This window comes from Petaurus breviceps, unplaced genomic scaffold (genome assembly GCF_028583685.1).
Source record: "Petaurus breviceps papuanus isolate PSGF00001 unplaced genomic scaffold, PetGlider_PUasm1.0 688, whole genome shotgun sequence".
Taxonomy (NCBI): domain Eukaryota; kingdom Metazoa; phylum Chordata; class Mammalia; order Diprotodontia; family Petauridae; genus Petaurus; species Petaurus breviceps.
In genome coordinates this window covers 29000921-29024894 of record NW_027186457.1, presented here as the reverse complement: position 1 = coordinate 29024894, position 23974 = coordinate 29000921, and positions in this window count along the sequence as shown.

The following is a 23974-nucleotide window of genomic DNA, read 5'->3' as shown; positions in this document are numbered from 1 at the left end:
CTGCCCCTCAGGATTAAGAAGGGAAGGATCCCATAAAGCAGCATCAGGTAAATTTTGTGCCGTTTTCCCTAGGCACAAGGTTACTCATTATAGCTCTGTTTCTGGGCCTAAATTCCCTCATATGGAAAACTAGGGGGCCTCTAAGATTCTCTAGCTCTAAATCCTAGGATCTTCCTGTGATCTATGAGCTGGATTCTATATCTCCATTTCTGTGAGTTGGGCTAGATGACCCTGAGTAAATCCTTCAGCCTCTTAAGGTCTGAGGCAACCCTCAAAGACTCTAAGTCAATGATGAGTGGTAAGTTTACAGATTTCCATATCAAGTGTTCCTCCTACCCATAAAATTAGAGATCTGGATAGTCATTTACAAAGGAGACAATGGAAAGAGCAGTAGTTCTAGAATCAAAGGACTGGGGTTTAAACCCCAAGCCTGATATTTATTTACTGTGTCATCTTGTGTAAGTGACTTAACCTTTATGGGACTCAATTTACTTATTTGCAGGTAGGTAACACAGTGAATAGGTCACCAGACCTGGAAGAAGTATAATCTTAATTCAAATTCTGCTTCAGATACTTGCTACGTGTGTGACCTTGGGCAAACCTCTCTGGGAATTACTTTCCTCATCTGCATAATGGGGTTTAAAAAATAGAACCTACCTCCCATCAGAGTTATTGTAAAGATCAAATGAAGTAATATTTATAATGTGTGCTGTTCAAACCTTAAAGTGCTTAATAAATGCTACTCATTTTTATTTGAAGAAAGAAATGGCAAACCACTCCAATATCTTTGCCAAGAAAGCCATAAAAGGGCTCATGAAGGGTCAGATATGACTACATTGACTAAATAACAACAAAAATTGTTATTATTACTGTTGTTATTGTTAAGGGTTTTGACTAGATGCCTCCAAAGATCTAAGTCTACCAGTGTTGTCTGGGTGAACTTAGTCAGATTAGGTTTGGTTTCACTGTTTCTAAGTGTTGTTTTTTTTTTTAAAGAAGAAAATAAATTCCCAGTTTTTACATACAACTTTGGATCCCAATACTGCAAAAACTGCAAGACTTGTTAGAGTGTGAAGGATGATGATGTGGATTTCCTGCTGCTGCATCAATACTCATCTTACAAGACCTACACATCAATAACATGGTATAAAAAATGAACTGATTATAAAAGGAAGTTGGTGCTAGGGAAGATCAGTATTTTCTGCTTTGGAGATCAACGTGTGAGTTTCACCTCGTAATTAAAGTATTGTTAGTGAAGAGTCCTGAGCTGCCTCAATTTAGAAAGTGTCTTGTATTTCCTCCATGAGAGGTTGAGCCTTACTCCCTGGATGACCTTAGGTATGTCAATAAATTTCTCTGTATCTGACTCTGCAAAAACAAGGGAGTTGGTGTAGATTAGGGTCCCTCCAGTTCCAAATAAAATGAGCTTTCAGTTTTAAGGTTACCTTAGAATCTTCTTGGACACATTTTCTGTGGTAAGACTTTGGATTTAGCAATTATAAGATCAAGAACATCTTTGGAGAGAGCACTTTCCATCAGGGAGCAGTATCAGAAGTCAAGAGTACTAAGGTTTGAATTATAAGTGGATAGCTTTTTTTTAAGTAGTTTGGTGGCCAGCTATATTGTCATACAGCTGACATACATACGATGGAGGGTAAGACTGGTAAATCACTTGGACTTGGAAATTCCCTGCTGCAGTAGGGCTAAAGATGATCCAGTATCTTCACTGAGTCTGAAACCAACTTGGTAAATCCCAGGGGGCAGGCTGCTTAGGAAGAGGTGAACCAGCCCAAACTGGTAACCAGTGTGTCAAAGCATCTTTGTTAATTAGCTGTGGGATTGGGATCAGGCCATGAGTGACTGTTGGACTTAGAGCCTGGGTGAGATAAGGAGATCCAGTCAATAAATAGAGGGATGAATTAATGAATGAAAATAAAGGAGTTTGCCTATGAAAAGAAGTAGTCTTATAGGAAAATAGTTTGAAGGTATGACAGATTCAAGCAAAGTTTCTTTCCCCTCAACTCCCCAGCCATGGAGTAGACCCTGAACATATTTGCATATAGCATGGGAGTCTCGTGAGAATCGTGGTAAATTGAATATTGGAGGGAAGTTAGTGGCCAGATGAATGGGATATAAGCTCCTAGAAAACAGGAGACAGGTGTGAGAGAGCAAACAAAAGTACTGACTTCATCTAGGAGAAAAATCGCAAAAGGATGCTTTAGAGGATAGAGGATGCTTTCAAGAGACAAAGTCGTGTAGAAGTGGGGAAAGGAGGGAACTTGCAACAAGTGGCCTTAAACCTCTCAGTCATATAGAAAACAAGTGCTGTTGAGATGGAGGTGAAGAACATAGTGCAAGTGTCTTGGGCTACAAATCTTTCTCCCATGCTAACTTCCTGAGTTCATAGATTTGGAAGCTACCTCCAACATCATCTAGTCCACGCCTAACAATGGAAAACAGCAAGATTAAAGTGGTTAAGGAAACCGTCTAAGGTGACACAACCTGTAACAGGTATAACAGACTTGAAAGCAATCCAGAGGTGGAAGGAATGTAAGAGGTCATCTAGTTTGAGACCCTTCTGGTTACAAAGGAGGAACTGAGACACAGAGAGGCAGTCATTTACCTAAGGGGAAGGGTAGACAAGAGCACAGCCAGGACAGCCTGGATTCAAACCCAGGTGATGTGGCTCAGACTCAATGTTCTTGTCCCTGGCTCATTTTCTTTCTTGCTCTTTCCAATTATTCTTTCCCCCTGTCCCATAAACTATTGAGTGGGTTTGGATATGTCTAGAAGTATCCATGGCAATATTTCCAAACTTTGGAAACTGAGCCATAAATAATAAAACTTATACGTGGTACAGATTGTGTGTGCATGTACACAATGCATTCACATATGTGTATGTATGTGTGCATGTGTACACACATGCAAATGTTTGTATATTTGGGAGAGTAGATTCCTGAGAGAGTCTATACCAGATCCCTTCAAAGGTTTGGGGAATAGCAAAAGGAAGGCAAACTCTGGAAAAATTTGTCTCCTGAAAAAGACAATTGTAGATAGAATTGTAGACCTACAGGGACTGTAGCAATCCCATACCTTCCCCTCTATTCCCCAGCTGTTGCCCCCAGTGACCTTTCCCTGCCAGAAGTCAGTGAATGGGTCCAAATCCTTGTCATCTTTTCCTAGTTAGCCCTGCTCTGGTGTCTAAAAATAGGATTTCATGAAAGAAGAGTAGACCTCTCCCTCTGGTCTGACTTCCAAAGCTTTGCTAATCTTGACCTGAACATTTGATAGGAATGAGAGAAAGTCACATGATAATTTGTACCAGATGGATAAGAACACAACAGGATACCTCCATAGACTGAATTCAATACTCCCTCAAAATCTTAATTAATAACATTGCTCCTATTTACTGTACAATACCCATTAGACCACTCCACATTGATGGTGCATTACCCAGGGCTAGCCCTTTGGGGATAAATGTTCAATTGGGTAGAACTTGAAGAAAATACAAAGAGTGTTACTTTAAAACATAAATGCCCCTAATCTAAATGTTCCTGAAGTGAATTAGATGGCAATTTTGTGCTGCTCTTAAGAGAACAGATTTACACCTACATTGTAAATGATAATGGGAGTTGAAGGCCCCCAGCACCCACTCCATGCTGCTTCAGAGAATTCCCAGCAGTCCCTGCTCATGTAATGATGATTATAGACATCACAGGACACCCCCAAGAGTTTATGAGACCATGGAGGAAATATGCATTTAAACTTTAAAAAAAAAATTTGCATGGATGTTTATTTAAAAGGGGAAGCTGGCATGCACTGGGTTCTCATTAACATATGGAAAAGTCTGGCTTCTGACAAGAGACCTCCAAAAGGAACCATTTTTGTAAGGGTGCAACATGTCTCCTTTCTGGGCCACGGTATTCCATATGTCAAAAAGCCCAAAATGTCTCCATTGCTTCAGGCATTTGTGATGTTTGTCAAAGGTGGTCCTGGTAGCCAAATTATTCAAATTTTCCTCAGAAAAAGCAAAATATTCCTGCTAAAAAATTACCAAGTGGGGCAGCCAATGGACGTTTGAAGGCCACAGGAGACAGTATGGTTCAGTAGTTGGAGTGTTGGTCTGTAGTCCCAGGACCCCAGGGTTAGAATTTGGAGGATCCTTAGAGGCCAGCCTCATCATTTTGGAGATGATGTCCAAAATGGAATTCATTTTCTTCCTCTTAAACCTTCCCAACTTAGCCTATCTGGGCCTCAGATTCTGTAAAATCTGTAAAAATGGGGAAAATACTAGTATCTCACAGTTGTTATTTTAATAATGTGTGAAAAGTCCTTTGAAAAACTAGCAAAATCCTTTGTCATTATTTTAAACTACCTGACAGTTCCTGCTCAGTCACCATAACACTAAGAATAAACTTTATCCTCTTGGAACTATATATGAAATGAGAGTTTTTTCTTCTAGTGTCTTCTAAGTTCCCTGCCCCTGCCCCCACCACCAAGCACCATAAAAGCACAAAGTTTAACCTCTGGGACTAGGGTTCACACTGACCAGAGTACCAGAGCTCCAATAAGCCTAATTTCTTCCTCCTCCTCCTCCTCCTCCTCCTCCTCCTCTTCCTCCTCCGCCCCCTTATCCCCCTCCTCCCCCTCCTCCTCTTCCTCCTCCTCCTCCTCCTCCTCCTCCTCCTCCTTCTTCTTCTTCTTCTTCTTCTTCTTCTTCTTCTTCTTCTTCTTCTCCTCTTCCTCCTCCTCCTCCTCTTCCTCTTCTTCCTCCTCCTCCTCGGAGGGCAATTGGGGTTAAATACCTTGCCCAAGGTCACACAGGTAGTAAATGTTAAGTGTCTGAGGCCACTTTTGAACTCAGGTCCCCCTGACTCCAGGGCTGGTGCTCTATTCACTGCGCCACCTAGTCGCCCCAAGCCTAATTTCTTCTAAGAGGAATCAAAGCGAACCTATGTTCAAATTGTAGAGTTTTTTCTAAAGTGCCACAGGGTGATTCATAAATCTAAATTTTGTCAGTCACTACCATGAAGTTTTTTTTTCATTTTTCAATTTCCAGTGCCAGGACGATAGTGTCCTAGTACAGTCATTCTATGGTGAAAACAAACAAAAAACAATAACAACATCAACAATACTCTTGTGCTATCTTTCCAATGCAAGTTCTAATCTTGAATAAAGACATGTCTGTAACCATTTGGACCAAGTTATTTATAAAAGGCAAATTTATAAATTATTCATAAAAGGTAAATAGGCTTACCAACCACCATAAGCCATGAGAGAGAAAACATTCTAACACAGTTTGGCACCACTCAAGCAGACACAGTTGAGCTGGAGCAAATGGAGAGGATAAATTCACCATGTCCCAGCAGAGTCTCAAAGCAGGTACATTTAGGCCAAGAACAAGTTCTATCTGGGCAGATCCCACCTTCAGAAGATCAGCAAGCCAGATGTGGTTCTAAATGTTCTCTATATATCAGCTATATACTCCATCAGGGGAAGCAGAGACCTTCACTTGCAGTTGACTCCCTCTTCTATTGTGTACCCACACTCCAGTGCTCTCTCTGTAAAGCTTTGGAGTTTTTAGATCACATGATCCTTCAGCCTCTCATTCTGCTAATTTAGGCCTACAGTGGTAGTAAAAATAAAAAAAAAAACACTGGAACAAAGTGGATACTTATCAACTGGAGAATGGTTTAACAACTTGTGGTACTTAAATGTAATAGTAATAAATTAAATGTGTCTAAAAAATAATGACCATGATGAATTTAGAAACATGGGAAGAATTATGTGAATATGTGTAGAGTGAAATAAGCAAGAAAATAATATACACAAGGATAATTTTGTAAACAGAAAGAACAATGAAATAAAATTGAACACTGTTATTATAATAGCCAAGTTTGGCCTCCCAGAAGAAATTAGAACATGTGCCACCCTCCATTCATTAGAGAACTAAGGTCTATGGATATGGGATATTGAAGATACTATTAATGGGCTCCATGTGTTGGTTCATGTTATTGCACAGTTTTCTTTATGCAGTACTTTAGAATGTGAGTTTCTTTCCAGTAAGGATTATTTCTCTCTTCATCTTTGCTTCCCCTAGCTCACTGCCTTACACATAGAAGACACGAAATAAGTGCCTCATTCTGGACTGATATTATTTTTTCAATTTTATTTTACAAGGGAGGAATAGCTCTCTTGGCGAATGGAGTGAGTCAATATGAAGAGATCAATTGATATAACATCAATTAAAAGGCAAAATGATAACAAAAGATGAAATTTGATTCAGGGAGAAGTTTAGAACTCATTAAAAGTAATGTAAATTTACAAAAAAGCAATTCAGTCTACTCTCATTTTCCTCTTCTTGTTCAGGAATCAAGCCAATATGAAAGTGTTCCATTGTTGAAAATGAAACTAAATCCCCTTAACTGACTTCAGGTGAAATGGAACACAGACCTATAGAATGTCCAAGTGGGGCAGAACCTTTTCAGCTATTCTAACAAACTCACAGAATTTGAGGTGCAAGATAATCAAAGCCAAGAATCCAAGTCAAACTTAAAAGAATAGTCCATTTATAATGTAATTACAAGCAACCTCATAATAATCTTTAAGTGGCAATAATGGAATCTTGTGTAGATTTTATTCTAATCACACTTTTAAAGAAGCTAATTCAACTTTTGATTGAATTAAAGAAAATTGGATATCATCAAGACATCTTAAACTCAACACACTAACATCAAATGCCCTTCCTCCCATATGCATGCCTCTTCCAGACTTCCTTATTTCTGTTGAAAGCACCACCATCCGTCAAGTATCTGAGGCTCACAGCCTCACCATTATCCATCATGACTTCTCACTCTCCTTCCGGTCACATGACTCATCAATCATCAAACTCTGAAGTATATTCCTCTCTACCTTTCATATATGGCTCCTTCTCTCTTTTCACATGGCCACAAACTTGTTTGAGGCTCTCGTGATCTTTCAACTAGAATATTGCAAGACTCCTCATTAGTCTCCATATTTGAAGTCTTTGCTCACTCCTATACAGCTTCTATATTGCTGCCAAAGTAATTTTCCTTGAACACAGATATAAACACTTATACTTTTCTACTTAATAAATGCCAGTGGCTCCCAAATGCCTCTAATAATGAATTCCTCGGTTAAGCTTTTAGAGCCCTTTGTCACCTGGTACTAACTTCTCTTTCTAGCCTATTGTACATTTTTTCTCTTCTGCCACTTTGCAATTCAGATAAATACTTTTCCTATTATTTGACCACAGAACTTCATTTGCTGATTCGATACCTTTTGTGTTGCTCATCCCCATGCCTGTAATACATTTCTTCCTCACTTGTGCCTCATAGAAAGCTTATCTTCTTTCATCTTATACTTGAAGGCTTTAATTTAACCACCCTTCCCACATAGCTGATAGTGTCCTTTGTCTTAAATACTTAGGATGTAAGTACTTCTAATTTATACTTTGGATATTTTCATTCTTGTAACAATATATGTACTTTTTATTTCCCAATATTAATATAAACTCCTTGAGAGTAGGGTTTATTTAATTCTTTGTATTTTAATCTCTAACTCCTTACATGATGCCTGGTACATTGTAAGTGCTTAATAAATATTTGATTCATTCAGCTTGGGCCCCAGGGAAACAACTTCTAGCAATGGGTGAAAGTCCCAAGTTAGAATTGACATTAGCGAAATATTTTCACAATTAGAGTAACAGCAATGATAAATGAAGTGGTAGAGAGAGAGGGTTTTCAAGAAGAGGCTGGAAGACACTTTGCTAGGTCAAATGTAGAGCAGATTCTTTTTCAGCTCCAGGCTCAACCTAACAGCAATTGAGGCCCCTTTTGACTCTGATATTATAGTTCCACACATTTTAGATAGATAGACAGATATAGATATAGTAGTGGTAGAGGTAATCAGTATTAATACACCTTTTTTTTTTTTTACACCTTAGGAACCTGAAGTAGAAAGAAGTTAATAGAATTGCTCAGGGTCACTCAGTTACTAAGTATCTAAGGTTAGATTTGAACTCATAGATTCCTGACTCCAGATCCAGTACACTCTACCCTGAAGCATCTAGCTTCTAAAAATAATGACAACAAAAACAACAATAAGAGTCAGCATTTATATGGAATTGTAATGTTTGCAAAGTGTTAATAAGTATTGTCTCATTTTATGGTAATAGTCAATGTGTAACCTTAATAAACCTGCTGAAAATAAAGCAGTGAACCCATAAATGTGACTACTATGTTTTGAAAGAGAGAGACAGACAGACAGACAGACATAGAGACAGACAGAGAGAGACAGAGAGACAGAGACAGAAAGGATTAACACACAAAACATCTGGGTTTGTAGGACCTGAGAACCTGGATTTTCAAGGTGGAGGACAGAGAATATAAAATGGAAGAGATGGAGACTGGGGCAGAACTTAGAATATAAAATTGTCAGAAGTGAAAATGGCCTTAGTATAAAGAATGGCTGAGCTTAGGGGACCATAGAACAGACAATATCAGAGCTTAGAAGTACCTAAGAACGAAGAAAGTCAGAGTTGGGAAAATCTGACAGAATGAGAATATCAGAGCTGAGAGCAACTTCAGAGCTGAGAATATCAGAGTTTGGAGGAATTATAACACAAAATTGCAGAGGCATAAGGACACTTTAAATACAGAATATCAAAGCTAGGAGGTATCTAAGATTATTGAATGTGGAAACCAAAAGTCATGAAAAGATCACTTATCTTGACTCTCTCATTTTTCAGACTAGGACCTGGAGAAACGAAGTGACTTGACCAAGGTTACAAAGGAAGGAAATACCAGAGTTAGGATATGAACCCAGGTCCTGTGAACATAAAGTCCTTATTTTTTTTTTAATTCTAGATTATTGTCTCACTTCCTAATAATAGATAATTTCTTTCTAAACACAAAAGGAGCTTTGGTTACTCTCTCTCCTATGAATTTTAGTAATAGCTTACTCTTTTCTAGAGCACTTTGAGACTGGCAAAGCCTTTTCTTCACAACAGCTCTCTGAGGCAAGAAGGAAAAGCATTATTACCCCCATTTTATAGATGAAGAAATAATGGTCTGGCCATTTGAGCTTATACTCTGTATTTTATACATTTGGATATATTGAAGGAATAGGAGATGCTTTGCCCAGAGGAGCAGAGTTAGAGGAACATGTTAGTCAATTACTTTGTAGGATCTTAGGATTATAGATTTAGAGCTGGAAAACATCTCAGAAGTCATTTCACAGATGAGGAAACTGAGGCAAAGAGGAGTTCAATGAATTGCCCAAGGTCACACAGGTAGTAAGTGGAAGAATAGGACCCAAGTCCTGTGACTTCCAATCCAGAGGCTATTTCACTTTACCACACATTTTGTTTGGAATCATAGATCAGAGACAGGAGCAGTAGGTACAGGTTACAACGAGGCCAATTTAACCTTGTCATTCTGAGACACTTCCTGGCAATCAGAGCTTTCCAGAGGTGGAATGGGCTGCTTCAGAAGGGGGAAAGTCCCACCTCTTTGGAAGTCTTTTAGCAGAGGATGGTTGACCACTTATCTGGTATATTTCTGAAGAAGGAATTTTCTGGGAGCTTGGATGGGTAACCATTGAGGACCCATTTAGCTCTAAAATTCTTTGTCTCTGCTCTGAATTTGATCCATAATCATACAGACTGGTCAGTTTCTTATGTGTAATTTGGGCTCACAGCTTCCAACTCTAAGTGTCAGCATGAGCTTCTCTCCATGTTGGAAAAAGCTTAACAACTCTTGGTTGAATTGGAATTAATTAAATGGAATCTGGGTGGACCAGCAAGGCAGTCTCCCAAAGTGCAGACCAATGGAATGAATGCCTCATGGACTTTGGTTCTCCCAATAACCTGCACATGTCCTGGCATGATTGCATGATGGCAGCCCTGATAAAATTTGAATCCTCTCTGCTCTTTTAAGGGCTATTAGTGATTATTAGCACAGTAGCTATTGCTCCAGCAGCAGCTGCTTTCAGCCTATAGAAAGAGGCTGCATTCAGGCAGCATTTTTGCAGTAATGAAATGAGAAATGAATACCCTTAAAGCTTTTATGATTACCATCTCAGCTTTATTGAGATTCAGAACTCAAGATGTGCTCTGGGCAAAAGAGTCAATTAAGTTGCAGAAAAAGAAAATGGAATTACTTTACTATGGATAACAAGATACATGTTTTCTAATTTTTTTTGGGGGGGGGAGAGAAAAATTCCACTTAAAATAGAATCTTATATTTTGAAGGGATTTCAAGGAGTCAACTGGTATAACTTCTTGCCTCTAGGAAAATCTATAGCTAGAAATCTGAGACAGGTACATTATTTACCATATTTTCATTGATCTCTAGATTTGGAGATTCAAGAACCTTCCTTGGTTCTAAGACTCAAGCATCCATACATGGAAGTTCTTTCTACTAACTGCCCAGACTGTTCTACTACAATTCTAATTGGTTTTTCTCTTTCAGCACTCATCTTTGTTCATGTCTTTGTCCTAGTCTATGTGCCCTATGACAGACTGTTTAACCTCAGTTTTAGTTTCCTCACTACTGAAATGATCTCTCTCCCTACTCCAGTTCATTTTTCTCATGGCTACTGAAGTGATTTTCCTAAAACTTAAGCCTGACTATATCACTTCTAGCTCAATAATGTCCAGGACTCTCTGTTACCTCTAGGACAAAATATAGTTCTGTTTCATATTAATGCCTTTCACAACCTGACTTCAATCTGTATTTCCATTATTATTACAGGTTATGACAAACTCCTTGGTCAAGACAAACTGGTCTTCTTGCTGTTCCTCATACTTAACAATCACTCCCTAATCCCCGTTCTTATTCACTAGTTGTCATCCACACCTCAGATAAACTCTCTCCTCATCTCCACCTCTCATGATCTCTTGCTAATTTCAAAACTCAGCTCAAGCCACATTCTTCCAAGTGAATTTTTCCTGATCTACTCTGGTGGCGTTTTATTGTTCTTCCAATCAAACCACCAGGTATAAAACTTGCATATGTCAATTAATGGCCACGTTGTCCCCTCAATAGAATGGAAAGTCATTGGGTGCCAGAACTGTTTGGTTTTGTGTCCCTCATGCCTAGTGCAGTACTTGGTACATACATAAGTATGCTTATTGACTGATTTATTAATTAATGAAATACTCAGTCATTTAAAAGTTTTCTAATGTGGAATTTGTGCTCAGGGCTTCCAGCTCTAAGTATCAGCACGAGCTTTATAATAATCACCAAAAAAGCCAATCGGATGAGGAACACTTGTTGCACAAATTAGAGCATAGATTTACATGGGCAATCAATTTAGGGAGTCCATAAATTCATAATATTTTGGACAGGCACTACAAATTAACAAGCAGTCATAAGTGCCTCCTAGTAAGATGGAGGAGGATTGTAGGGCTTCAAGGCTGGCTCACCTTTAGGAAACTGTCTAGGGCTTTTATACCTCCAGGTGCAACAATCTGTCCACGGCAACAAATAGCTCTCTGCTCTCATTATGTGCAAGATCTCCTCTGCCATAAGAGATGTCATTTGACACCAATATTTATTTGGTAATGCTATATGACTTCCACCATTCAACTTCAAACTTGGGTGGATGGAAAGACAGTGATTACATCATTAGAAATAGCAGCATTCAGAAAAAGAATGGGTTTATGGGAACATATATTAAGTTCTGTTTTGGACATGTTAAGTTTGAAATGTCTACAGATTACTCAGTTTGAAATGCTGTTAGTGATATGAGACTAGGGATCAGGAAACAGACCAGGGCTGCATATATAAATCTGAGAGGCTTAAGCACAGGGATGTCATTTGAATTTATGAGACTATGAGAATCTCCACAGAAGTGGAGAGAAAAGAGAAGAGACTCCATGACAGAGCCTTAAAGAACAACTATAGTTAATAGATGTAACATGGTTGATCATCTAGTAAAGAAGACCGAGAAGGAGTGTTGGGACAGTTAGGAGAACCATGAGCCAATAATATCAGGAACACTGGAGTGTCTAGGAGGAAGTGTTGCTCAACAGCATCAAATACTACAGAGGACAAAAAGAATGAGGGCTGAGCGAAGACCATTAGATTTGGCAATTAAAAGATCCTTGATAACTTTCATGAGAACAATTTTATTTAAGTGATGAGGTCAGAAAGAAATAATGGAAATATAAAAATGGCACAATTATAGATGGCTCAAAGGACAAGGGAAGGATGAACAAGACATATGAGTAAACAATAGTGGGTTACCAACAACATCTTACCTACAAGTGACATAAACATCAAGGGTCAATAACATTTTGAAAGAAGTTGGTTCAGCCACATGGAATGCCAAATGATAGAAACAGATGGACAGCTGGAAGCTGGCATTGATCTCCACACAATATTAAAAGATCCAGAATGAGACATCTAACCTCATTGAGAAATCCTCTAGGAGGATCTATAGAAGGGAAAAGCAAAAAGGTACAGGAGAGAAGATCAGGATGGGTTGCTATTTGCAATGGTGAAGGGAGGGTATATATTGATGTGAATGAAATTAGGAAAATCATAGCTCCATCAAAGTATCTTTTTTGTTCTATTCTTTGAACAGGACAGCAACAGCTGATCTCTCTTCACCCTGTAAAACCTCTTCATATACTCAAGAACAATTATTCAGCTACTTTAAGTGTTCTGATGTGAAATAACCTTAATTTTCTTATTCATTCCTTGTGGATCCTATTTTCTCACTTCTTAATCTCTTCTGCTGCTCTGGGGCTTCTGCAATTTCTCTCTGAAATCAAAGGGCCCAGCATAAGCAATGACATTCCACCAAGGGCATGGACAAAACTGAATCCAATGGAGAGTTACTTCTCATGCCAGGATAGCATGGTCCCATTAATAAAGCCTAGTGTCACACTAACTTTTCAAAGCACTGCATTTCTGACTCATATTTAGCTTGTGAGCCCTTTTTTCTATACTTATGCCTGGCCAAGCATTCTGTATCCTCTTATTCTCCTTTTCCCTGCTGAGATGAATCCTGTTCAGGGTATGACATTTCTCTAATTTGTCATGGTCCATTTCAGTTTGCAAAGTTATCAGACCTGCCTAATTGGTGCCAGTGGTAATCTTAAGAAATATAATAGCTCACATTTCTGTAGTGTTACAAAGATTATAAAGCACTTTCCATGAGACAACCATGCAAGATAGGGAGGGCAAATTATTATTGTTAAACCTCTTTTACAGGTGAGGAAACCAAAGGCCAGAAGAAGTTAAATGACTTGCCTATAGATGTATAACTAGTAAATGTCAGAACTGGGATTTGAGCCTTGGTCTCTTGGCTTTAAGACCAATAGGATTTCTATTGTAAAATGCTATCTAGATAGGTAGCTTTCCAGAACACAGATTTTTTTTTTTAATTATTGTCTGATAGGCTGGTTCCCAGGAAATGATGGCTAGTGGGCCAAAAGCCCAGTGGAATGAGCTGATGGCAGGGTTATCCAAAGACAAATGACAATAACAAACACAAGACTTACGTCTCATATTCGATGGCTCTTTTATCACGTCCATTGACAGCAAATATAAACAAATACAGAAATGAATGAGGAATGAGTCTGAGACTAACCTAATGATATATTATGTCCTCAGGAAAATTGCTTAGCATCTCTGGGCTTCAGTGTCTTCATCTTCAAAATAAGGATAGTAGACAAGATTGCCTTTTATACCCCTTCCTGCTCTACATCTATGAACTTATATTTGGGAAGAAGTTCAATACAATAGATTATGCACTTCCTATAGAGTCAGAGGGCATAGGTTCATACCTTGCCTCTAAAACTTACTACCTGTATGGTCATGGATAAGTCATCACCTCCCTGTACCATAATTCACCCATTTATAAGATGAGAATGTTGGACTAGACAATCTTGGACATCCCTTCTAGAGCTCAATTTGTAATCTGTGTAAGATGAATTAACACAGGAGGCAGAGGAGACTGAAAGATTAGTTTCTTTCAATCAGCGATAGGAAGGGAAATGGGAAAACAACCTTCATAAACTGAAGGCATTGGATCACGTGGTCTCCAGGGTGTTGTTTTTTTTTTTTTTTTCCACCTAGCTAGCTTTTGTCCTACCTTTGACTCCATTCATGCTTAAGCAGTGGGCAAAAATTTCAAGAATTTCACCCTCTACTTTCAGGAGTGAAAGGACCTGATATAGTGATGTAACTAGAAGGAAGTGACTGAGACTTCACCAGAGTTCCTAAATAACACATGGAGGTAGTATGTACCAGACAAGTAGAAATATGGTCACCACCACCATGACATTGACTACCATCTCCATTCAGACCTGAATCGAGATATCCCAGGATTCTTTGGAATAGCAGTATTCTCCAAACCACAAGATTTCTTTCCAGCCGAAGTACTCACAGCCATTGTCTGGGGAGGTAGTTTCTGTGGAAGAGGAGTCAGCCAGTTCTACCAACTGTCAACCAATTCCCATTCACAAGGCAGTCAAGCCAGTCTAGCTGAAGAAACAGCTTCCTGAGCAGGAGAAAAGAAACATTCACCAGGAAGGTCAAATCACTACCACCTCCACCTAGATCAGCATCTCTGCCCAGACTTTGATGAAGACATATCAGGACCTGATCCCAAAAACTTTTAGAATACTGATGCTTCCAGCCTAGTGTTCTCAGATATCATCCTAGGAAGATAAAGCCTTGCAACTACTCCATTTATTGAAAGCCTAGAACAGCAAGTTCTTGTCCCCCAAAGTCCTTGGCATTGCCAAGGGTTTCAGCATCAGATATGTTTGGATCAATGACAATGATATTTACATTAAAGCCATCATCGTCTACCTTTCCAACACACCCAAGAGACCATGGGATTTTTCCATCTCACTTGCTACTGAAACCTTCCATATGTGTTTTTTTCTCTATTAGAATGTGAGCTACTTGAGGTCAGGCACTGTTGAGCTTTTCTATTTGTGGCCCCTTACCAATAAAGTATTCCCTATAACACAGCAGAGTGCTTTGCATACAGTAATTGCTTAATAAATGTGTTATTCATTCATGGTAAGTTATATTGTTTACTTGATTAGAAACAAGTGAGCTTAGAATTTAATTAGAAAGAATAATTATTGAAAATACAAAGTCATAGTAACTAGTTCCCCTGTCCACTCAGCTAAATTTGTCTTCATTACTTGTGTTATTTTCATACCATGAATTACAAAGTTGATTTAAAGAAATCTATTTTTGCATTTCACCTTCAATCAGTATTTTGCATTATAGTTCCTAGAATGAGGGTTCTATAGTAAGGCTTTAAAGGAAGGTCTGGGAATAGGAAGGGAGGAGTGAGGCATCAAGGTCAAGGGATTCCTGGGGCGATTCTGCCAATGAGCATGCAGGCTGTGTTTTACTCACAAGGTGAGATACAGATCAGCTAATCCACTTAATTATAATCTAGGCCAAAATGTGTTTGAACTAACAAGGTGCATGTGAAGAAGAACTTTCTAAATCATGATGCTGGATAGAAATGTTACTAATAATTTCTCATGACTAGCCTACAACCATTTGCTATTTCAGCCATATTTAATAGTAACAGTGCCTTGGATTGGCTGGGCCATTTTCTACCTCTGAGCATGTACTTTTCTCATCTATGCCTCTTAAAATCCTTGCCTTCTTTCAAGGCTTGACTGAGATACCACCTCTTCTCTGAAGCCTCCCCTGATCCCTCTCCCCCCCCCCGCCAAGCACACAGTGTTCTTTACTGCTGTAAATTTTCCTGGAACATTTTAATCTCTCCACCATCATTACATTTGACTTTTTGGAGATACTTATTGACATACTGGCATAACCACTCCCTCAAGCCCAGAGACTATAAGTCTTCATCTTTCTATGTATAGGTTCTAGCATGGTTATTGGCACAAAATAAATGCTTGATAAATATTTTTTGAATTACATAATGATTCAGTACATTAATAATTATCATATATATAATTATTATATTAAAATATGTAGAATGATCTCATCTAAATTGATGTAATTATTGAGATGTCCAATCTGAGATATATATGGGCACATAAACACATGACACATTTATGCAACAGAAATGCATGTATACATATATGAATGCATGTACACAGTGCACTATGTGGATCAATACATACATCTATGTGCACATGTGTGTATACATGTCTGTCTTAATGAATAGGTACACTATGCTGGTTTGTATGCATACACAAATGTGTTGCAAACACACGTATGTATGCATGTAAATATACATATGTGCTGCATATATGTGTGGACATATATGTGTATTGTGTATATGTGCTATTGGCATAATCCTTGAAATTGAGCTAATAGAATATTGTTAAATAGAGGCTAGAACTTTTTAAAGTGCCGTTTGAAAGGATGATATTTATTTTTCACACAGCTGTCAAATTAATATCCCTAAGCACAGATTTTATCATATGAACACAACTACTAGATGTACAAATCTTCAGTGGTTTCTTAATGCCATTAGGATAAAATACAAAAAGACTCCTGCATTTGAGTCCCTTTACCATATGGTCCCCATTTACTGGGTTGGTTCTGATTCACATTGCCTCTCTTTGCATGCTTTCTTTGCAACCTAACTGTCCTTGTAGTTCTTCCTAGCACACACCATCCCAGTTCTAGCCTCTGGGCTTTTGTATGATATGCCCTTCCTCACCTCCAATCTTTGTCAATGTACAGTTCAGGTAGCACTTTCTAAACAAGCCCTCGCAGTACTTAATTTCTCCCTTTTGAAATTATTTTGCATTCTTGTGTATGTTTTATACTTATTTCTCTTTTTATCTGCTGCCCCTCTCCCACAGTATAATGCCAGTTCCTTGAGGATAAGGACAATTCCATATTCATCAATGTCCAGCACAGAGGATGTCATGGAGTCCCAGGGCACTTTGATGTCTCCCTTATCCTTAGTTATATTTTACCTTTTTTTGTATATTTCTTAATATATGAGGCATAATATCTCCTACCAATACACTATTAGGTACTTGAGGGTAAGGGCTATGGTGTCTACCCAAATGCTTTTTTGGAATTGGATTTTTAAAAAGAGGATAATTTAGAATAGAATGCTTTTGGAGATGAAGGTGTTCTGGATCAGGTTACTTGAAACATGCCTCTGCTTGGAAGGCTTCTAGGAATTCCATTTTAGCTACTGAGGAAAGTTCTCTTGCCTTGCTTCAACTCAGTAGGACATCCTCCAGACAAACACCTGAAGGCAGTTACCTGTAATCTCCTGCCTTCAGACCCAGCTCTGCCATATGTCCAGAATGATACTTAAACACTCCAACAAATGCCATTCTGACAGAGGTCTATTTTTTTTTCCTCCAAAAATCAGTACAGTTGCCTGTGAGCCAGAGCTTTGCAGAATATCTCATTTGGTCCAAGCTGTGCCTCTCTTGCCAAGAGATGACATAATGCCGCCAAAATAGAAGGCATTAATAGATATGCTGACACACTGCTATTATCCCAAAGTGTGTGAAGTATGCTACTGTGATTCCTCACTTCCTAAGGGAAAGCCATCTGTCAGTAAGACCAACGAGAAGTGACTTCATGAGATTAGATTCCTTAATCCACCTGAGAAGTGCTTAGGAAGCTGTATGGCCCACAATAGGTGTTGAGTAAATATTTGTTGATGAACTAGATTTTAGAGTTGTTTATAGACTAGAGGAAACACAGAGAAAGTAAATGTGTTGAAGAAGAAGAAAGAGGAGGAAGAGAAGAAGAGGGAGGAGGAGAAGAAAACTATTTCTATCCCTTTCTGTTTTTCTATTTTTTTCCCTTGAAGATCTCCACTCTGCTGCATCTGAATCCATCTCTAAGAAGATTGATTTTTTTTTGGTACAGACCTGTGACTTCATCAGTGTAAGAAGTACATTGTGAGGAAATCCCTACTACCAATGCCAATCTGTAACTGTTCTGCAACATACAGTCTGTGAAAGTTCCCTGGAGCACAGAGAAATGAAGAGATTTGCCCAGGACTATATAGCCAATGTATCTCAGAGACAAGAAACAAATGACCTTTTAAAGTGCCAAAAAGTATTCACACTCCCAAATCTATCTCCTCTTCTACTGTGTTTCTCCATGTATTGTCAGTGTTTTTTTTTCAAAATCATTTTATTTTTAGTTTACAACATTCAGTTCCACAAGCCTTTGAGTGTTAAATTTTCTTTCCCTGCCTCCCTTCTCTCCCTCCTTCCCAAGACTGTGTGCAATCTGATATAGGCTCTACATACACTTTCATATTAAACATATTTTTACATTAGTCATATTACAAAGAAGAATTATAACCAATTGAATGTACCTTGAGAAAGAAGAAGCAAAACAAAAAAAAAAAAAGAGAAAGAGAAAGTTGTATGCTTCAATCTGCATTCAGACTCCATAATTCTTTCTCTGGGTATACATAGCATTTTACATCATGAGCCTTTTGGATTTGTCTTAGAACCTTGCATTGCTGAGAAGAACCAAGTCTATCAAAGATAGTCATCACACAATGTGGCTGTAACTGCATACAATATTCTCCTGGTTCTGCTCCCTTCACTCAGCATCAGTTTACGTAAGTCTTCCCAAGTTTTTCTGAAATCTGCCTCCTCATCTTTTCTCATAGCACAATAGTATCTCATTACATTCATATACCACAACTTGTTCAGCCATTCCCCAATTGATGGGCATACCTTCAATTTCCAATTATTGGACACCACAAAAAGAGCTGCTATAAATATTTTTGTACACGTGTGTCCTTTTCCCATTTATATGATCTCTTTGGGATATAGCCCCAGAAGTGGTATTACTGGGTCAAATGGTATAGACATTTTTATATCCCTTTGGGTATAGTTACAAATTGCTCTTCAAAAAGGTTGGATAAGTTCACAACTCCACAAACAATGCATGTGTTTCAATTTTCCTACATCTTCTCCTGCATTTATAATTTTCCTGTTTTGTCATGTTAGCCAATCTGACAGGTGTGATATGGTACCTAAAAGTTGTTTTGACTTGCATTTCTCTGATCAATAGTTATTTGGAGCATTTTTTCATATGACTATAGATAGCTTTAATTTCTTCCTCTGAATGTCGGTTGTATTCTTAAGGCTACTACTTTATAGGATCACTTCATTTTTTTTAATGAGGAAAGAAAGCCCTGAAATTCTCTCTATGTACTAAGTCTCTAGTACAGTTACAACAGGTCCATTCATACATTAAAAATGGTGGGCTTTTAGTTCAGCATTTCAGGATTCAGCATCATAGACTCATAGACAGAAAGCATCTCTGAGATTATCAGACTACAGATTTCAAGTTGAATGGAACCTCTCAGGCCATCTGGTCCAGACATCTCAAAGGCTGCTGAAAAGTTGATGTAACTGAACAAAGGATCTTTTAAAGTGGCAAAAATAGCTTGATGTGGTATGCATAAGTTTTTGCATTGGGATTAAGGGCAAATATTATCCGAGGAGACATCAAATAAAGGAAGCCTATACAGATGAGGAACCTGAGTCCTCATGAACAGAAGTGACTTGCTTATGGTCACCATTGGTAAATGGCAGAGCTGCAGTTTGAACCCAGGTCCTTTGATTTCAAATTCAGCACTCGTTACAATAAACCACACTCTTAATACTCTAGGGTTATAGTAGTTTAATCAGGGACTTATCAATGATCCCAGGCCTTGTGAATGAACATCAGTGGGCTCAATTGATGAATTTCTATACATGGAAGAGGTTAGGGAGCCTGTTTCTAGGAGATTTGTGAAGTATAATTGATGTGCATTGGGGAAATTTGGAGCATGTGTATGTATTCTGTAAAGGGTTCCAGTCTGTTCATCATTCAGTGAAGAGATGCCCCTATGATTGCTGAGTCAGAGTCAGAGGGTCCAATAAATTAAAGATGGAATGGCATATTCAAAAGGTCTAATCAACCAGGACCTGATCATCCTTTTGGTTTGAGTTCTTTGGGACTGGTGGTGTTCTGGTGAGAGTTAACACAGAATCACAAGGGGAGAGGACTAAGCTTCTCCCCTTCTAAGACCAAGATGTAGCCTATGAATAAAAGCTTCCGTTCTTGGCCACTGTGTCTGTTCTTAGGTCTTAGGTGAAGGAGATTGGAGTCCATGACTTTGTGAATTTTGACAGTAATTTAGTAGATTGAGAAAGCATGTGATTCAGGATAGGAGTCTGTGCTAAGGTGTTTAGCCAGCCAGTCCAGTTTTAAGGCTCTGAAGAACTAAGAGCCCTTTGGAACACAGATGGACAGTGAATAAGACAAAACAATTACAAAAAAATCAGTGACATTTGTTTTTTTCATAAACCTGATGAGGCCAGTGCTATGTAGAGAATTCACTAAGATTGAACTCACTCTCTCTAAAGATTGAGTAGTAAAGGAGAAATTATTGAGAAATGTCTGTACTTTTCTTTTTGATATAGCTTCAAAGTAAATATCCCTTTATGAGAGATAATTGCTTCAATTCAGTAAATATTTATTAAGCATCTACTATGTGTCAACCATTGTACTAAGTGCTGAAGATAAGAAAAAGGCAAAAAACTGTCTCTATCCTCAAGGTACTTGTAAGTGGCTAAATTGAATTGAGGTATAAGTCATAACTGGCTAACAGTGTTTGGGGAGGCGAAGGGAAAGGGTTACAGGAATGAGGACTTAAGTCATTTGCATTAGGAAAGATTCCCTTAAGAATCTGGTAATGGTAGGAATCTATTAAAATGAAATCTACTAAAATATTTGTTCTTAAACTTTTTGGAAATAAGTTTTTCTATTATTGACATAATGAAATTTTAATTGAAAACTTCTATTGATAAGATTTGTCTTTCATATCTATACAAAACCTACATGACACTTCCCCACATATCACATCAAGTTAGTTGTATTTTTTTTTTTTGGAGTGGGGAAGACAGGGCAATTGGGGTTAAGTGACTTGTCCAAGGTCACACAGCTAGTAAGTGTCAAGTATTGGATTTGAACTCAGGTCCTCCTGACTCCAGGGTCTGACTGCAGCCACTTAGCTGACCCAGTTGTAATTTTTCGAAAGGTAAATAATAGTCCTATGTTCAATTTTTATCAACTTTTTATCTTAAAAGTTTGAAGTGCAAAGAATGCCTTATGTTTTTACTCTGTGTTCAAAGGATAGAGCTGGAAGTGTTCTTAAATCTTCTAGTCCAACCCTCACATTTTCTCAATAAGGAAATTGAGGCTTAGAGAAAGTAAATGGCTTGCCCTAGGTCATCCAGTGGGCTTCCTGATTCCTAGTACATCCTGGTGCTTCCCACTATGCATATGATACAGTGTTGCTATTTAAAAGCCAAAGCATGGTGACAGGTGTTCTCTACATGGCGATTCTTCAGGCCAGCTGTCACTTTTGTAGTGGCGGTGGTGGTGGCTGTGTTCTTTAAGTGGAATGGTAGTTTAGATGTTAGTTTTTAATTCTAAAACATAATCATTGTTATTAGAACCAGGAGAAGGAAATGTATTTGTCAACTGTCAGCGAAAATCACTTTAGTGCCTCACACAAGTAAAAAAAAAAAAAGAGAGAGAGAGAGAGGGATAAATTGAAATAACTCTCTTCATCAGCATTTTAACTTTGGTAACAGAGCATAAAACTTTGTTCAAGATATGCTAGTGGTCCGAAGGCAGAATAATCGTTATGACCAATCTTCATCCAAGAGCTTGGGTTAATAACCCTTCTTCTGTCTGTAGGTGTTCTGGGGATTGGCTACGTAGATGGAATCTTGCATATGCTGTTCAGTTGGGATGTCAGTTGGTCTCACTATTTATTTTGTTTCAAGGGAGTGCTTAATAAGCATAAAAGGTAAACTGGGAAATGGTTATGATATCAAAACTAAACCCATCAAACTGTTTTTATTTTATTTTTAGGAGACACCTAGAACACAAGGGCCAGGGCTCCTTTATGGGTCTGTCACACTTTCTTGGCTTGGATGATGAATACATATGTGATAAAGCATTTATTACGCACCTACGTTAGCCCAGGATCTTTGCTATGCACTAAAGAGACAAATCCAAGCAGGCAAGATAGTGCTGCCGTCAAGGAACTCACGTTCTAATGCAAGAAGACATTCATACAAGGGAACGAGAAAGAAAAGGTAGTTTGGGGTGTGGATGACTGGGATTGAGCCCTCTTTTCAGAAAGCTAGGAAATCAGTCTTTTGAATGTCCAGCTCGGTCGGTTGGAAGAAGTTCCTCGCCTCAAAAAAATCTCTAATGTAATTGGAAAGAGGACCGAATTTAATTTGAGAAGACGTGAATTCCAATGCTAGTGCTTTTAGCAGTATGTATGTGATATCAGGCCAGCTGCCTACCCTTTCTGATCCTCGGGTCCCTTATCTGTGGCCATTGTGCTGTTTAATCATTTCTGAATTGAATAGAGCTGCATTTGGAGAGGCCTCCCCAGGTGACTGAGCAGGCATGAAAAGATAGAACTTAAAATGTGCTTGCATTTCTATTCAGCCGGGCTGTAGCTTCAATTATTCAGCCAACAAGTCTTTATTAAGCATTTACTGTGTACCAGGCTCTGCTCTAAGTGCTAGAAGACAAAGACAATAATAAAACAGTGACTTCACTGAAGGAGTTAATTTATACAGGGGATATAACATGTAATAATCAGCATATATCATATATTTATTATATATTATTTGTATATATGTGAATATACATAAAATATCTATACATGCATGTTTATATATATATATATATAACTCTGTATTTATACATTGCTATATCTTTCTGTATCAATCTCTATCTATCTGTCTGTCTATTTATATAATATGAAGAAGGATAGGGCACTAGCAACTTGGAGGGGATCGGGCTACTTAGAATGGGGCTCCTGAATTGCATCTTGAAGGAAATCAAGAATTTCAAGAGATTAATTAGGGTGAGGATATTTCTTGATGAAGGTGAAGATGTCAATGCAAACCTTGAAAGAAAGAACATTTTCTGATATGAGGCTATCTGATGGTGGATGTGGGCAGGCTGCACCATATAGATGGCAAGAAATTCCCAAGAACTGGAGTAAAGAGGTCACCAGACACATGTGGGAAGGGCAGAGGTGATGGGCTGGTGAAATAATGGCAAAAGTGAGCATTGGCAAAGAGACAAGGAGAGTGTTCTCTTGATCCTTCCAAAGTCAAGAAAAAGAGGAGGCCTTCAGGAAATAAAAGAGGGATCCCCAATTGTTGGATGAAATGAACAAGGCTGATTGTGGATGGGTTGGGATCTGCATCAATGAAAGGAATAGCTAGATTCATTGAGATCGTAGAACCATTTGAATAAGGGCACCAAGAAACATATAATGGCCACCTGGAGGATCTAATATATGATCAGAAGGAGTGCTAGGTTATCAAAATGGAAGAAAAAAAACCAGAAGTGAACAGACATTTCAAAGAGGCATACCAACATGAAGGACATAATGAATATATATGTCTGGGGCAAAGACCACAAACTTACCTGGGGCATATACTCAGCTGAGTAGGAAAGAAGGCCCAAACCTAAGTACATTGACTTTCTGGAGTAGGAAGTAAATACCCTAGGAAGGCAGCTACAGTTGAGGTGTCTTGCATGCCAAGATTCTAAGGAGGGTTTTACATGGTGAAGAAGGAGCCCGTTCCATTCTTCCTTAAGAAGTAATAGATATTTCTGTTCCTTAAAATAGAAAGATAGCTTTCTATTTTTTATAAATAGCTAATATTGTCCTTTCAGGATTGCAAAGGGCTTCACAAATATTTCATTTTATCCTCACAAGTCTAGAAGATAGGAAATGGAGGTAGACAGAGATTAAGTGTCTTGTCCAGCATCACACGGTTAACAAGTGACCAAGTCATGATTTGAACTCGCCTCTTTCTGATTCCAGATCCAGCTCTCCATCCCTTCAATCTCCTAATCACCTCTTATTCTTTTTCTATAATTATGCTTGCTACTCAGAT